The following is a 10,877-nucleotide window of genomic DNA, read 5'->3' on the forward strand; positions in this document are numbered from 1 at the left end:
CAGACTACTATTTCCAACACTAAACGGCGATAACACTCTTTATAATATTAGTGTATATTACAGTACCGTTACAAATAAATAAGTAGAATACGTTACTAAATAACATGACAGTAATTACACATTATAATTTACAAGAAACAGTAGATAATTCTATTGCCTTAAGGGCTAAGCTATGATTAATGTACAAGAAAACCTACTTATTTGAAGACTATTAAAAACCGCGTAAAAATCCGTTCAGCAGATTAGTGAAAGACAATAAAAATTGTAAAAACTTTTGTTTTCATGAAAGAAAAATCTCTTTCTTCTTCCATGGACTTGTTGTCTTTTTACAAAAATAACAATGTCGCTTTCTGCGTTTGTACGTTTAGATATTTTAATCAACGCAACGGATTTTAATGGGGTTTTGAACAATAGTAATTTATCGTCATCAACCCATATTCGGCTCACTGCTGAGCTCGAGTCTCCTCTCAGAATGAGAGGGGTTAGGCCAATAGTCCACCACGCTGGCCCAATGCGGATTGGCAGACTTCACACACACAGATAATTAAGATAATTCTCCGGTATGCCGGTTTCCTCACGATGTTTTCCTTCACCGATTGAGACACGTGATATTTAATTTCTTAAAATGCACACAACTGAAAAGTTGGAGGTGCATCCCCCGGACCGGATTTGAACCCACACCCTCCGGAATCGGAGAAAGAGGTCATATCCACTGGGCTATCACTGCTGTAGTAATTTATACGTATAGTATATAAATATAAATCTATGGGTACGAAGTCGCGGGCGTCGTATAGTATACATAATGTTTTAGAATGTTTGAAAAGTACTACGCAAGAGGACCTATCATCGTGTTTATAAGGCGCTAGATGATGCTAAAACGAGCACAATAAAAATACAATTTCATATTATTACCTTGAGAGCTTGAAAGTATAATTTGAATGTAATGAGCGTGCAATTTGGTGAAGACCGGCCGACGTGCAGGGTCACTTTGTTACGGTATTCTTGATTACGTAAACATATTCGCAGCCACTCACGATTAGGGCATTGAAAGGTTTCAATGTTTAACGGAATTTACCAAACAGTCTAATTAGTGGATTGAAAGTACATTCTAAGTGTGGAAGGTCATTTTGCACGCACAGATGTTTATAAGAATGTGTCTAGCTTGAGATCTATTAAGACTTTTCGTAGTTTTCAGATGTTATCCATTCATTCACGCTTTAAAGTTATAGATGAATGGATAAGACCTGATATACCTACCTAATCAGATCATTAAACTAATGTATTAATGACTTAACTTAATTGACAACTACATCAGTAGATAGACTACTACCCATTTTAGTATACGACTAGCTGACGCCGCGCGGTTCGATCCGCGTGGTTCCCGTTCCCGTCGGAATACGGGGATAATATATGGGCTATCTAAAACTGAAAGAATTTTTCAAATCGGACTTGTAGTTTCTGAGATTAGCGCGTCCAACCATACAGATAAACTCTTCAGCTTTATAATATTAGTATAGATATAAAGAGTAACTAGTAAATCATGTTCATGACATAAATTGACGTTTCAAAAGTGTTTGTAAACTAAGCCTAAATTAAATAAATATTTTTTTTTGAGTATCCGTGGTTGTACTTGATGCCTTAATTTAGAAATCGGCTACCTGGATTCCCTTAGTTGTAAGGTAAGAACTCTATACAATGTCTATAACATTTAAAATATTCTTAAGAGGTATTCGAGACAAAGCTGTTAACTTAATCGTCTTTCAAAACCCAAAAGCTTCTTAAAAATATAATTTGTTTGGAGATAAAGACAACAAGAGAAGGTAACTGTATGTCGTTGACAGATGTGATTGGTGGCGTGGAGTGCACCTGGCCACGCGCCTGCTCACTAGGGTTGCCACCACACAAAAACTGACCCAAAAATTCTTGAAATTGCACTATTTTTATCCGACTTCAATAAAAGGTAGAGATTCTCTATTAGGTTGAAGTTACTTTTAATTTTTTTTAGGTTTGTAGATAATGAGTTTATTGTTGGATGATGGGATTATGGAAAAATCGCGAGAACTCTTCAAATTTTATAAGCACACTAGAAGTGTTTAGTGTAATTTTTACAGGCCTTTATTTAAATGGAAACTTAATCAGATCCATCTTGACTTTCGGTTGGACTCAAATGTGGTCACAATAAAATAATATGATGTCAGTGCTGGTCTAATTATGAAGTCGGAAGGTAACCTCGAGATATTCAAAACAAGATAACTTTAGGCTAGATAAACTAATATAAAGTATTCGTTTTTTTTAGTTAAAGGCTTAGTTTAGTTGTATATATTATGTCTTGGCTAACTAACACTCTGGTGTGACATACTAATATCATACGAAGAGCAACATAATAAGTCGGAATAAGTAAATGACGGAAGTTTAAGGAGCTTGTTAGATTTTTTTAACATATTTTTATTGGTAAGTATTTATGTAGCGCCTTTTGGATTTTATAATAAAATCAGTAGACCGGATATATTGTTACTACTATATCCGGGTCAAATCCGGAGGTGTGGCAGCCCTACTGCTAACGGGCGGACTGGGCAGCTGCACAAGGTGTGGAACCCGCATCCTAATAAACTGGCCATTACCCGCAGTTCCGCCCGCATTATGTGGGCTCTTTGTTCTAATTCTAACTGCTAGCATGTGGATGTACTCGTATAAATCGAGTACAATATAGTATTTTAAGACGCAAAGAACTATGCGGATTCCTATTTTATTTTATTTATAAAAACGTTAGTTTATGAAACACTAGCTGACGCCGCGCGGTTTCACCCGCGTGGTTCCCGTTCCCGTAGGAATACGGGGACAAAATATAGCCCATAGCCTTCCTCGATAAATGGGCTATCTAACACTGGAATAATTGTTCAACTCGGACCAGTAGTTCCTGAGATTAGCGCGTTCAATCAATCAAATAAAACAAACTCTTCAGCTTTATAATATTAGTATAGATTTCAATTAACGATCATGTAACAAAAAAAAAACTAAAAGTAGTTATTAGCTAAAAACATCAAAACAACTGAGAAATGTCATCTACTCGTTCCTACTGTATGATGTCCACGAAAAGTTGTTAGTAGGCACCGGATGATATTTGATCGTATCGTTCAAATGTAAATTGTAAGTCAACTAACATACGTGAAAATACGTCAAGACTATAGAGGATTTTATAGAGAACCAATTTTATTAAATAAATAAAGTTATCCAGCCATTTTTATATTGTTGTCTTTTGTTCAAGGACTACTCCTTCTGTATTATAGTTAATCCAAGCCAAGCAAAATGTTTTGAATTTTGTTTTTCTCAGATTTTCGCTAAAAGATCACTGACTGAAATGACTAATAAAGCATTTACGGTTGACTCTGCATTTGTTATTACAGAAACTTGCTGATAAAATGTACGTGTGGATTTCTCTTCGGGTGCTACAAAATCCGAAGAGACGGTTCAGTATAAAAAAATTGAACAAAATTTGTAGAAAATTTTATATTCTACAATATTGATAATGCATACAAATAGCAAAAACGCATAGGAAATGAGACATTTACAAAAAAGCGCAGTAAACCGATTTTTGTGACCTTTTGACCTTGAAATTTAATTGTTGCATACACCCTACCATATGTAGGTTTTGAGACAACTTTTAGGGTGTCAATATACAAGTATTTACAGACAGTTGGGTATCTCGAATTCCGAGATTCTTACCTAATTTAAGCTTATATGACTGGTCTATAAAATTTGTTTCGAAGATGGAAGATGGTCATTTTAACAAAGTACCTAAATATAACGTTTCACTAGAGCCTTAGACATTGTACGTGTTGGTGCTATATACATTATCGGCCATATTTATAAACATAAATTAAGATTTAAACCTTAACTTTCTTCAAAGTAAAGTGAACCTTAATTACAAATGTATTAAAGTTTACTTTACTTTGAATTAAACTCAAGTTTAAATTTAATCCACGTTTATAAATATGGCTGTAGGTTTGGCTTACACTACTTATGACAGATATCAGATATTGCGATAGCTTATCACAGTTTATCTATGGAGATCGATTACCCTAGTTCCAGTTTCGTGTTTATGTATATTTATTAGGTATCGCTTGTGTGTTTGGTGGTTTGGGTGTATATGAACGGTGACAATATTGTGGTTACTTACGTAGATTGTGGTGCCGTATTTGGTACACGTAATAAATAGGTATTTAGAGCAGTATTAGATTATGTAAGTATTAATCATCATCATTGTCAGGTTTTTGGGGGGAAATCGTACATAGGAATTACATGTTGCTCTCGTTTTATTTCCATTGATTTTCTGCATTTGAGTTTTAATGCATAAAGTAAAATTAATTTTATTAAATATCATCATCATCATCATCATCATTAACAACCTGTATTCAGCTCACTGTTAGGGGATAGACCTTAGACCATGCTGGCCCAAAGCGGATTGGCAGACTTCACACACCAAGATAATTAAGAAAATTCTTAGGTTTCCTCTCGATATTTTCCTTCACTGTTTAAGTAACCGTTTATTCCATATAGTTCTGTAAAGTTGCACAAGTGAAGTGAAGTTTAAGCAATGTTTTAAGTGATGAATTCAATTTTCTGGCTGGATCTATCAAAACTTTTGGTAAGGTTGCCTTCGCCTCTAAAGCATAGCATGACTTGACTAAAGATCGACGAACAGCGATGTACGATGGACTATATTTGATTACTTTCTACAGGTCTCTACAACGATATTATAAACTAGAGATAACGCATCAAACTGAGGCGGACAAAAGTGCATAATTGTCTAAATCTTTGGTGACTTATTAAACAACGAAAGTTATTTAAACAAATAATATTGTCTACAATGTCGAGTTGTGTGTTCAGGAAGTGTAAAAACTATATATACTGAAATATATAATGTAAGTTAACACAAAATTGTGCATGTGTACGCTCAGTGGAGTGGCTAAATTAATATATTTTTGGCATATCTATAGTATAAAATATCCTTGGGTATCTATCATTTGTTCTTACGGAAACTAGAACTACGCGGATAAAACCGCGGGCTAGTCTTTTACTATTTCCGTATTGCTTTATTTACCTATGTATTGTGGACAAACAATTTGTCCACCAAAGTGAATATTATTTAACGGTGAAAACCCAAACTGAAAGTTCAATCAAAGAACTACAAAGTCGGTCGTCTAACTGACGATTCGTCAAACTTTTCATGACAATTTCACAGTCGTGAGATATAACTAATTTCGTTTATTACGACTATCAAATAGGAACAGCTATTGGAAACGCAATTTAGTTGGAAAGCTGTTGTTAATTATTTTCAAATTAACTTCATTTCGTTATAAGTAAAAAAGAGCAGGATAATGTTAAGGAAAAAGCAAAGAGATGTATCTGTTAGTAATCTTATATGGTCTAAGAGCCTACGATGGCCACATCTTCTTTATACAAAAGCCGATAGTTGCCAACCCCATGTTCCTACCATATTTACCAAAGTAGGTAAGAATGTTGGTTGCTTTGGGAGTTACTTGGTTGCAAAGACCGTCAAACTTCCAAGTACGAATAAAATGTAGTCATTTTTAAATTATAGCTTGATAGCAGACCTTCCGTGGGCACCCTCACAGTTTCTACTGGACCTTTGAAATCTACTATTCAAATCAACCATGATCCAAACACCACACCTATTTATCTACCGTACCATGGTAGGAGAATGTGACAAACTTTTAACTATTATAAAATGACAAAGGCTTGGCCACAACAGGCCTGCTTGAGAAACCTACTAAACAAACAGTATCCCATCTCCATAGTTACCTACCTAACCCAAGGTCCTAATCATAAGGTAAGTATGATGTTTCTACCACAGACCTGATAAAAGCCAATATTATAAAGAGGTAAAGTTTGTGGAATTGTAGGGGTTATCTCTGAATCTACTAAACCGATTTTGAAAATTATTTTACCACTAGAAAGCCACGTTAATTAACTGTGAGTGTCATAGGCTTTCTTTATTTCTGCTAGTAGGTATATTATGAAATAACGTAGGTCTGGCAACCACAGGCTCTCGCTATTAGAGTTAGATACACGTCAAAGCAACAATTTATCAAGTTTTTGTTCGAGTCTAGTCTAGAACGGGTACAATGATGCATATCGCCATTTGTGTGCAGCGACATGCAGGGAGACAATCTTCGCATCTCGTGCGGAGTGCATCTATTTTTACTTCGAACAACTTCGAGCCTAGTCACTGCAGGGCAATGACCAGCGATGCAACGCCACGGATAATTTTTTAAGAGTCATTGCCCTAGTAAATGTACATCAACCGCGACCGAGCAGTTTACGAGCAGTTAATGTGGTGGTAATGATCGAATTGTGATCAGGCTGCCATGCTGGAGCGGTTGGAATGTGTTGATTATGTACTGTTGAATCACAAGTTTGATTGACTAATTATTTATTTTATTTACTATTGAATAGTATGCTGTTTATATAGTATTTGTTTGTTTAGCATGGACGAATTCTCAGTTAACGCGTCATTGTTCGTCAAACAACATCATAACTGGGAAATGGTCGGAATCGGAACCAATCTGTATAATATCGAAACCACAGAATACATATGTACAAAAACGCATAGTCTTTGTCTAAACAAATATCATGAAGGTAAGTTTTTTAATTTTTTGTTCGTTACGATTTAACTCTAAAAAGTAGTTTAGTAGTTAGCCGACTTTTCTTCTTTCTTTCTTTTGCCATTAATAGCTGCGTCTTTACCTACTGAGTAAAATAGGTTTTATGTTATCCGTATCGTAAATGTTAGTATTATATATTTAAGCATATTAGTTATATCTGTATCAATTTAGTAACTATTACTTTAAAGTAAGTTAATTATTTTTTCAGTACATTTATATGCTAACGTTTTGATATTAGCAATTCGGCTACATTCCTGCCACCGATATCTTTCGTAGGTACTACAAACAGGTATAGGGCAGGAGGCTAAGATTAGATTATTTCATTAGATTAGGTCATTGGTAAGCTAATTTTAACAAGCGCTCGTTTACTAATTTTCTCCTTGACTTCGTTAAAAATGAAAAAGAAATTTTGACGACAAACTTTAAGTGATAATAATAATAATATAACTAATAACCCCCCAACAAAGAAATATACGCGTCACACATAGTCTTCTTCATTTTGTTAATAAGTTCATACATTGTTATTGTCTTTGTAATGTAAATCCAACCCGGAAACTTTTCCACATCCTTGTGCCGTGTCTAATCCAAATATGAAAAGACCTACCTACTTTACAAGAGAAAGTGAACCCCGAGGAATTGACGTACCTACTAGCTATTCTGTTACGATTAGGGTTGTCGATAATAACAATTTTAAAGTCAAGTAACATTACTAATAATATAATTTTTAAATAGTCTTACATATATTCTAAAATCACAATTAAATTTATTTCAATTTTTATTGAAACTAGTCATACTCCGACATTTTATTCGTGTTTCATGTTTAATTTATTTCAAGTTAAAAAAATTATAATTAGCTTCCCATTCAGCCGAAGCCTTAGTATTAAGTTAGTATCAAGTCTCATGTTTTTTTTGTTTATTGTATCCTTATTTTAACTTATCAGCCCATAGACGTCCACTGCTGGACATACTCCTGGACATACCCATGGACCTCCTAGCACAACGGTCTCGAGCTGCCAGCATCCAGCTTGATATCCTCGGTCCAACTAGTGGGGGGACCAACACTGCGCCTTCCGGTGCGGGGTCGCCATTCCAGCACCTTGGGACCCCAACGTCCATCGGCTTTTCGAACTATGTGGCCTGCCCATTGCCACATCAGCTTCGCGACTCGCTGAGCTGTGTCAGTGACTTTGGTTCGTCTACGGATCTCCTCATTTCTGATTCGATTACGCAAAGTTGTTTATTATATGTTGGTAAGGTAAGGTAACAATAAACAAAAAAACTGAATCAGTGATTTATTATAAATGAATCTGATTATGATGACACCTAATAAATAATCATCTTAGTTTATAAGAACATGTGTACTTAGTTACACAATCTGATTACGGTTAAGAGGCTTTGTAAAGGACTTATAATCATTATAAAGCATTGGAAAATAATGTTTTTACGTAAATAAAACACTGTATTTAAGTTCTAAATAATAAATACAAACAATAACTAATTAACTATCCTATCTCTAACTTGCCCTAACGTTCCCAAAGCTACTACGAGTACTAAACTGTAACTTACTACAATAAATCCTTAATATTATACCAGTATGTTTATTTTATACTAAATCCTAAAAATGTGTATATTACTAAATCCTAAAAATGTGTTTATTTTATACTAAATCCTAAAAATGTGTACACTTTGACCTATATGGAAAGGGACCTTAATGAATTTTGAGGTCACGCGCCCCCGTTGATGTCTAATATATTAAAGCATGTGTTCATTCAGGATTAACTAATAAACTATATGACGTCATTGTTAAGTTATAAAAATAAATATGATTATTTTGACAACCCCTCTCTCTAGTGCTTCACAAATAAGATTGTTTTGAGTAAGATTCCTACGAGTTACTATAAATTAGCCATTTTCATTACCAGGCACGGTCTTCCTCTTTATAGAAGACGGGATATGAAGCTTAAATTCACCACAATCCAATGGTTGTTAGTTAGTTAGTAAGTTTAGGGTTTTTTAACGTTAATATTAACAATAATTTACTGTACTGCAATTGCTTCTTTGAACTCGTTTATTATAAGAAGTTTATGCGTAAGAAACTTTAAAATGGTATATTCTTCGTAGCTTGTCGCAATTATTCGAATAGTTACATAATTTTAACACTTTCACCAAAACAATTGTTATCAATGATTGATGATGACCGTCGTTTAGTCTGATAGCGTCATGTGATGTTATTAACAACCCATATTCGGCTCACTGTTTAGCACGAGACTCTCAGAATGTAAGGGGTTAGGCTAATAGTCCACCAGTTAACCCAATGCAGATTGTGTGAATTAAGATAAATCTTAGGTAAGTTTCCTCACGATGTTTTTCTTTCACCGTTTGAGACACGTGGTATTTAATTTCTAAAATTGCACAGAACAGAAAAGTAATAGGTGCATGCCCCGGATCGGATTCGAACTTACGCTGCGTACATAAGCATCATGTGATATGCATTATACTTGGTGACGTGCATAAGATTTTTACTAGGTAAGCACAATACTTACAAATTATATAAAATGGAAACCTTCAATACAGGTTCGTATTGAGTCCTCAGGATAGCTGTGCATTTTCGCTTCTATGAGGTGCACGTATATGGAGCGTCTGTTACAAATGCTACATGAGTAATGTGTTACCGGTTACGGTAACGAAGTGTACGATAAAGTGAACAAAGCGCGGACGTTATACGATTATTTTCGGGCATCCGTTGATAACACTGAGAGACGGTTTCCATATTTCGATAAGAAATAATACATTAAGATAATAATAATTAAAAGTGTTTTGTATTACACCTGTATTTTATAAGCATTCTTAAAAATTTAAAAGAAGATAATTAAATAAATAAATGAGAATAATTCAAAGTTTATATAAACATACTTAAGTCAATTTATTTTCATGTGTTTTGTATTTTATTGTGTATTTTATATGCATTATTTATTTATTAAAAAAAGTGTTTCTACTTTTAAATATTGGATTGAATGTTTCTACTTTACTTTACTAATAATTTTATTACATAAAGTGTAAGGAAAAAATGAAAAGTATACTTCCAAGTTATATACATTTTCTACAGAAAATAGAAAAATTGATATTACAAATAAAATTTATTGTAAATAAAAAAATATTTTTACTAGTAGTAGAAACTGCGCAAGTACACCCACAGGCTAATGAATAATTTAAAAAAACAAACTAAATAAATACTATATCCGATATTTTGCAACGGTCTCTTACCAAATTATACTTAAAAGGCTTCGGTCAAATAATGGTACAATATATAGGGCCATCTCTTTCATACACATACATTCGTCCTTTACGCACGCGCAGCCGACGTCATCGCAGAAACCAGCCAGCCAATTGACCGGTATACAGTCAACCTTCAGTTTTTCTTTTATTTATAACTCGCTTTGCCTGGGTAAGTTATGCCTCGTTTGAACGGTCGAGTCAGCTTACACGATAGTAGCATAGTAATTTTAAAGTTAAATAATGAACTTATTGTAGATAGAGTATCGTTATCGTCGATAAAACTTAAAATCTAAAACCATTTGGTATGTATACTTAACATCACATCTAAATCCTATGATGTATATGTATTAGAGAATGTACGACAGCTGACAGATATTTTATTTGTAGTACATACACAAAATATTATTACTTGACTACATTTTAATCATATGTATTATGAACTAATAATACAGGCTTCATCTTATTGGTGATCAAAGTGGTCGAATCCAAGTCTTATTTAGACCCACAGTAATAGGTCTTTCGTGTCAACTTACAAGATATTTACTCTTTATTGTAAGGAAGTTGAAGCCTTTGTACTCGTAAATCCTTTACTCTTGTATGTTACCATTTTCAGATTAAATTTAATTACTAAATTAGGTTTGATATGACTATACAATATGTATTTAATGTATTATTTATGTGCACTAAAACGCCACGCAATAAAATTAAGTCAATATTTCTCTCAGTTTTTGAAAATGTTCGTACATTTTATCAAGATTGGCAGAGCAATTAACTGTGATCATTGATAAACTCTCAGTTTGAAATTTTCATCATTACAGGAACTCACTGGAATAGTTACTCGCCCAGGCGAGTGACTGAACTTTCGTGCAGATGCAAACGCAGCATTACGCGGTTTAATGAACGGACCGCGATGGC

The sequence above is a fragment of the Bicyclus anynana genome, chromosome 19 (assembly GCF_947172395.1).
Source record: "Bicyclus anynana chromosome 19, ilBicAnyn1.1, whole genome shotgun sequence".
In the NCBI taxonomy this organism is placed as follows: Eukaryota; Metazoa; Arthropoda; class Insecta; order Lepidoptera; family Nymphalidae; genus Bicyclus; species Bicyclus anynana.